We start from the raw sequence: 7,967 nt of genomic DNA on the forward strand, positions 1-7,967 counted from the left end.
GGCTCTAGATTAATTAAGGTGGGAATGCCCACCTTCCATAGGGAGTACCATTCGTTATGCTGGGGCCTGTACTGGATAAAAAGGAGACTGCAAACTTGGCAGTACCATTCATTCCCTTCTACTCTGTGACTGTAGTCAGTGTGACGAGTCACATGATGCTCTTGCCACCATGCCGTTCTGGACATAATGGACTCCCCAAGGAATAAGCCAAAATAAACCCTTCCTTCTCTAAGTTGTGTTGATTGGGCATTTTGATGCAGCAATGAGGAAAGTAACTAATATGAACCAGACCAGAAACTAGAGTGTCCAAATACTTCTGGCATTTCTGTATCTGGTCAGGACGGACCCACAGACAAGAATCAGAACTGCTCACTTTCGGGATCCCGGCCCTAAAACTGCCCCATGGGTTTCTAACTCCTGTTGAAAGGAGATGTAGCATCCCCTCCCTCTTTCCTGGGAACTGTCCTTCCTTCTGTTAGGATCTTGGTCCCGTCTGGAGTCCTTCCTTTTTTTGTAGGCCTCTTCTCAAGGCCCCCATGTGTACTCACACTCCAGCTCTCCAATAGGCATGATTTATATTTTTGTATGTAATAAAGTCGGGTAATTTCTGCACATTTCTTTCAGAAATCTCCTCCAGCCCTAATAGAACTCTGGACACACAGAAGAGCCACTCCAAAGTCATCCTTCAGCATCCCAAGTCCAAGTGCAAGTGTTTACCTTCAGAAATTAGCCAACAGCTGCTCACCCACCCCAACGGTACCAGTACTGGACCTTGGGGGTTCTACAACCCATGGCCTCCAGTAAAACCAAGTGACAATCAGCCATTGCTAAAGAGCTCGGGAAAGCGGGGGACAGATCATCTGTATCACCCTTTGATCTGTGTCACCCTTTGATTACAAGAAGGGAAAGGGTCTCACACCCTTTTGTGGGGCCAATGGTGTGAGGAATTTCGGTGTGAGGAAGCTCTTCTGTCCGCTCGTGTGTTCCTTGGAGGGTTTGTAGGCAGAGGTTGGCTCTGTCCTCTTTAAAAAGCACTTTCGGACCCAACCTCCTGTGTCCCCAATAACATTCCAGTATTGAAAGTGAAAAACTGATGGAAACACGAAGGAGGAAATATCACAGGTCTCTCCCCGAACTCAAAGTACCGAGGGGTGAGGGTAGGCAGAGATGGGCTGAGGGACTAACGTGGGTGGGCAGGGGCTTTGGAAAGGCTCCTCCTTCCTAGTGAGGCATGGCTCCTTTTTTGTATTTTTAAATTCATTTTTATTTCCTCTCTGTATTGCTATCTTGCAGTTTTTGAATCCCTGGAATTCACTCTCGCTAAAATAACCTGTTAAGGAAGCGATTAATACATTTTGTCAAATTAGACAGTGTATAGGCATTTTGTACTACCCTGGGCTGTCCTGCCTATGGCAAACTAATTGTCTAGCCAAGGGACATTTTGTGTGGTGATATATTGTTTATGATCTAACAAAGTTTGCCTAAAGACCAGAGAAGCAAAGCAACCAAGCCATCAGAGAACTCTTACCTCTACCAAGGCTAGGACAATCCTGTGCTCAATGTGTCTGGAGACTAATCGCCCTCTGAGACCCTGCTCCTGTCTTATATACCTCTCAAGTGCTGGGATTAAACATGCACCACCACCGCCCAGCTTCTATGGCTAACTAATGTAGCTGCTGGGATTAAAGGTGTGTGCCACCACTGCCCGGCCTCTGTGGCTGTGACTAGCTTTGCATTCTGATCCCCAAGCAAACTTTACTAGATCATAAACCATACATCAACACAATTTTGGAAGTCTGTAATTCTGTAATTCATCCTGAATTTGTCAGGTGCATCAAGCAAAGTATCCCACAGGGCAGAATTGACACTACGTGCTCCCCATGGTTCATCCCAGTCTGAGGACAAACCACAAACCTCCTACGGGGCAACTCGATCAGAAGCCATAGTCTTTCTTGTCCACCTTCCACCAACAGAGTGCATAGCAGCACTCAGTCCCAGCTGGCGGCTCTGCCTTAGCTGTAGACAGCACTTACCTCATAGGTGTGAGGAAGTCAACCGGGGTGTGACCAAACGTCTGTGTAGATGGCAAACATGTCAGTGTCCCTGTTCGACCCGTAATTTCTCCCCTGGCTTCAAATGGCATGACGTGTTTTTAGAGTGTGCATTTTTACCTGTGAATTAGTTGTGTAATTAGGGGAGGTGCTTGGGAGAATAAGGACTGCTTGAACACAGCCTACTCTCTGAGTATTCGCACAGTGGGCTGTGATGTGGAAAGGAAACAAAATGCTTAGAAAAGAAGAGAGAGAGAGAGAGAGAGAGGTATCAAAGCTGCAGGCTGCATTTTTCCAGTCAGAACCTCATTTGCGTTCACTTGCAGTCACCAAGTGGAGGAGGGAAAGGCAGGGTGCGGGATGGAAACCTTAATTAAAATGAAACACAAATTTACTTTGTGGGACATGAATCGGTCTCTTTCTAATCTAATCTCTAACTGGAAGCTGAAAAATATCTGGAATGTTCGCCTCTATTTTCATTTGCACCTCGTTCCCTCAATTTTACCTCCCAGGGGCCATCGCCGTGTAAAGGGCTGATGTTCACACATGAGATGTGTGAAAGCCTGACGGGTTTCTTCAGTAATTTTCACCCATGAACGTCATTTGAAAGGGGCTAGCGCTTCCTGGGTAGGCATGGTAGAGTTGTTTGTTTCTTTGTTTTTAAGTACACTAACTAGTGGAGGAAATGGAAGCTAGTAGACATCACTAGCAGACAGCAAGAAAGCAGCAGGAATGGAGAAAACCAGCTTCGCTTAATACGCTGAGAAAAGATCGCGCATTGAACACCAAATGTGCTCCTCACCTTGCTGGCATGGTGCTGGGGAAAGAAAGTGCTGGCCAAACCCCAAGAACCCTCTTTAGAGTCCCCAGTTCAAGCTTTGTATGTCCACCATACCTGGTGTGACCCTGGTCCCGGCAGGAGCAGAACTGGAAGTCAATGGTTAGCCCAGGAGATTATGGGAAGTCCCTGGAGAACATGGGTCTCTGGGGGCTGATGCAGATCATGGTGGAGACTAGAGGGGTCTAGGGAGTGCCTTTTCAATACTGTTGACTGAATGACAAAGGGAAACAGTAAGACAAGGGGAAATTACACCTAAGAGAGAGAAAAGGTTCTATTGCAATCCTGAGACAGAAGACTTCCCTCACCCCTCTCTTTGTTGTGTCAGGACCTGACACTCTGTCAGGGTTTCCGTGTGCCAAGCAGAAACCAAGGAAAAGCAGTGCACACCCCGCCCCCGCCCCGCTGACTCAGGAGGAATCAGGCTCAGGGATGCAGCAGTGAAGGAAGGCTCTGCAGCCTGAGGGTGCCATCCTAGACATGGCCTGGCAAAGTGAGCAAATCCTCTTGTCACAGGTCTGTTAGCAAAAGCTTAACAGAGAAAGGTGAAAACTGAACCCATTAATAAATGCACTATCAGATTCCCTCTAAGCTTTTATTAAAACTAAGTAGAATTCAATACTGAAGCATCCATCTGGCATTCAGAATGGAAAGACGCATCGATTTCACACACATAGGCAAAAGAACCAGGGAAGCTTTGCATGATATCAGAGAAAGTAGAGCCTTTCAGGCCAGCCCAGGATAGCACAAGAGGGAAAGCTAAGGGCCTTGGTCACTGTATGGTGGGTCATCCCCCAGAAAACCAGTAACAGGCTGACAGTGTGCAAAGGCACACACATGTGCTTCACACACAAAGACATGAAAATGCAGATGAGTGCTCAAGATAGAACCCGACGTGTAAACTGACAGTGAACAAGAAGACTTTATAAAACGAAATGTGATGTGAAAAACAGAGCCAAAGGAGCTGAAAAACAACCAAACTTGCCTCCTCCTGCTGCATTAGAGGCTACAAGAAACAATGGACAGAATTTTAACCTCATCCCCTATGCACACGAAGCACCTTGACTGAGGCTTAGCTATCCGTGGTCATCTGGAGAATGGGGTTTGACTAGGTTTGACTAATGGCCAGGGAGTTTGTTTTCTCTGATGAGATTGTCTGTAATCTCTGCTTGGGATCTTTCTCCATCGATTGAATTTCCAGTAGTGAGTTATTTTCACACAAATAGTAAAGCCGTCATGCAAATACAGAGAAAACAAAGGGAACTGGTTACATGGAGAGTCTCTTTTTCACTAAACATTAGGTAGTAAAGTATGCAATGTATCTATTAAAAAACATTATGATCATTGCCTACTTAGTTATCTGTAGTGTTTCTAAGGCATTGCAAAAACAAAGTACCTCTCCAGACTCCTTTATGGAAAAATGGGAGCCTAAAGTCTTTTTTTTTAATGTTTTATTTTTATTATTTTTAATTATGTGTTTGTATGTGTATATGTCTATGTCTGCATGTCTGTGTATGTGTCTGTGTTCATATGTATGTGTGTGTGTCTGTCTGCGTCTGTATGTATATGTCTGAGTGTGTGTCTTCGTGTATGTCTGTGTATCTGTGTTTGTGTATGTATCTGTATGTGTGTCTACATATGTGTTTGTGTATATGTCTGTGTATATGTATGTGTGTGTGTCTGTGTATACGTATGTGTATGTGTGTGTCTTGACTACATGTCTGTGTGTATATGGCTGAGTATGTGTCTTTGTGTATGTGTGTGTATATGTATGTATGTGTGTGTGTCTGTGTATGTGTGTGTGTGTGTCTGTGGACATGTGTATGTGTACGTGTATTAATATGTGTATGTGAATGAGGATGTCCACAGAAGTCAGATCATCAGATCCTCCTTAGGCTGGAGTTGTAAGAGGTTATAAGCTGCCTGACATGGGTGTTTAGTTCTCAGGCTCTTAGTATCGAAGCCTTCTCTCCAGCCTCATAATGTTGTCTTTATGGTACCTTATAAGGAACAGTAAGTCATTAAACGTTTTCAAAATTTACTTAAGACTTTTTATGTTAAACGAAAATCTGAAGTGAATTATTAATACTACTGCATTTGAAAAGAATCCAAACACATATCTTCAATATAGCCACCCATATTTTATTTACAGAGACTTTTTAAAAGGCTTTCTCTTCACTGTTTGCTTAGATTAGTAAATTGACAAGATGGACTCAGCTATGTTCCTTCGGGAGCAGAGCCAGCATAGCACTGCTAAAGTTAAGTGGTGGTTCTAACAAGACAAACAGGCAGGGGTCTTAATGTGCCTCCTGAGGACTGTGAGCAACTACACAGGATCTTCAGGGCTGCCTCGCCTCCTCACTGATCAAGTGTGGCATGCCTGGCCCCTCTTATGCCTTCTAGCCTGGCAGTGTCTCCTGTGTGATACGTTCTCCCGATGGTTCCCTTGATCTCACACAAGCAGCCAGGAAAGAAACTAAGCCCTCAAGATGGCACAGCCCAACCCGTTCACACTTCCTGTTATCACAACCACCCAGCCACGTGTTCCCTGCACTGGAAGAGGGTTTACCATACACAGGGCTATGTTTCATCAATATCCAGTTGTCCAAAAGGCTTCATACCCATCTTTATACTTCCCCCAAAGAGCTCAGAATGCCTGGTACCATGCTGGTTCTTGACATAAACTTAACCCAAGATTTAACACGCATGTCCATCAAAGGGACAGAGTGGAAACAGCCGTCGCTGGAGGTCTGTTAGCTTCTTGGCTTCTTGCTTTTATTGGCAGCTCTGACACCTAGCAGCTCAACTGTGTCAGCTCAGCTTCCTCAGCAGAGCACAAACAATGGACCCTAAAGGACACTATGTATGTTGTGTTGATGCTCAGTTCATAAAACAGCCCTGGAATATTCCTTCTGAGGTTACACATGTACATTTGTAAGAAAACCATTCCATACCCCCATCCCCTGCACACCTTTAAACTTAAATTAGCCAAAGACACGTATAGTTAAAAGCCAAGCAAGGTCATGGAAAGACAACAAAAAATTAGAGGAGTGTAAATACAGAGAAAAGGAAGGATATGATTGCCGTGTACGCTCTGGAGAATCTGGAGAAATGGATCTAGAGGTCATTCCAGGCCACTGTTCTGTGACAGAGAGGAATTGGATTTACTGAGCGTGTACAGTACAGGCAAAGGCGAAGAGAGATTCTTACCAGGATTCAGGCAGCAAGGAGGACTGGCATGTCAACATGATGTTTGGGACAACTCCATCATGTCTAACGAGCAGGGAGCGTTGCTGAGAACATGAAAGAGTGGCAGCATGAACAAACTAAACACTTACATAGTTGCTGTGGAGTGGGTCTGAGACCAGCGGGACAAAGGGAGACGTTGTCACAGGAGGACGGGACGATACCACACAGCCTGAGAGCGAGACACAGTTCAGTTAAATGTTTAATCCAGTCTATTCTACTGACTTTATTTTTTTCAGTTGTTGGTCACACACACACACACACACACACACACTCTAGAGGCTATTGCTATTGTTCTTGCTCTTGGTTACCCTTCAGAGCTTGCTGGTAAAAGCATATTGCCAAGGAGGCCATATATTTAAGCCATAGGACATGAAGAAATCAGGCTGGTAGGGACCTGGAATTTGCATCCCTAAAGGCTGTCTATCTTTTGTAGTGCGGAATGTGCTATGCACTCTACCAGGGGAGAAGGGGAAAGGCAACCAACAGTCTCACCCAGTTGTGAGCTCTGTGAGCTACAGTAAAGACCAGACTGGCAAGACATGCCTGCTGGGGCAACAGTCACATGGTGACGTGAATGTTGTGAGAACAACTAACCACTTTCTGCTTGGATTGAAAGCCCTTTCACAGGAGGAAAATAATGCTGGGTATTGTAAACTGAGCCAAGAACTCATGGCTGGGTAGGTCATAGGCCCTAGTGGGGAACCTACCACTCTATACTGTTGAATGGACAGACGGCTAAACTGCCCCTGGATACTTACCGATAAATGCATAGATTAGCAGATCTCTCAGCCCTCACCAAAGAAGCTCCTTTTTGCAGAGAATGGTGACTATTGCTGAGACTCATGGTTGGCCGACAAGCAGAGAATACTCAACCCTAAATGTGACATCCATGCCATACCCCTTCTCTGAAAGGCTGAGAGATCATCCTGGGAGACGGGGTGGAAAGATAGGAAGAGCCAGAGGTAGAGAGGATTGCCGAGAAACAGTGATTTCCAGACACGGCAGGGCCATTGCACACATAGCTCACAACAGTTTGACACATGAACAAGACCTATACAAGATCAAGCGAGCCAAGACCCCAGCTTGGAGAAGGCAGGGTTCACAAGCGTCCCATTCCTCCCTCAGGAGCGGTTGGCAATTGATGGCTTCTAGGAGACAGAGAGTGTTAGCTTTCTTCAGGAACTCACCCCGGTGGTCCCACAGCCGTGCCCTTAACTGACAGCACAAAGTGGACTCTGGGGCTTAAAGAGACCACATAAAGCTGGGGACAGAAGGGTCGTGACAGGGACATGGGAGGAGTTAGAAGGGAGAGGACCTGGTCAAAACACATTATTGTTATATAAATGTGTAGAATTCTCCAATGGCAAATTTAAATGAAATAACCACTTCACAGCGGTGGGAGAAGAAAAGAAAAAACTACTTGTTAGGTTAACAATTGTCTTAGTTTTGTCCTGTGTAAAATGGAAGTACATATAAATGGCCAGCAGAGGGAGGCAAAACTATGTGTGTGTTTTCTGTTTTTCTTTTCTATAGTTTTAAGGAAGGGGATTGTTAAAAGTTAGAGAATGAAAAAAGACCCCTATTACTTATAGAATCTATACTAAAAATCATGTAAATCCTGTTAGTTAATGCCACTCTGCTGCCGAGTACTGTATGGACAAAATTACAGGTCAAACAGACTCTGATCTGAACCAATTCAATAAAAACAAATCTCCCTTCCTCTTTCTCTCTCATTTGTTAGCAGACCCCAAAGCAAAGCACATTCTATTATATTTCAGATGAAACAGTCTTCGACTAAGAACTTTTCCATTTCCAATGCAGGAAATACC

This window comes from Mesocricetus auratus, unplaced genomic scaffold (genome assembly GCF_017639785.1).
Source record: "Mesocricetus auratus isolate SY011 unplaced genomic scaffold, BCM_Maur_2.0 Super-Scaffold_6730, whole genome shotgun sequence".
NCBI lineage: Eukaryota > Metazoa > Chordata > Mammalia > Rodentia > Cricetidae > Mesocricetus > Mesocricetus auratus.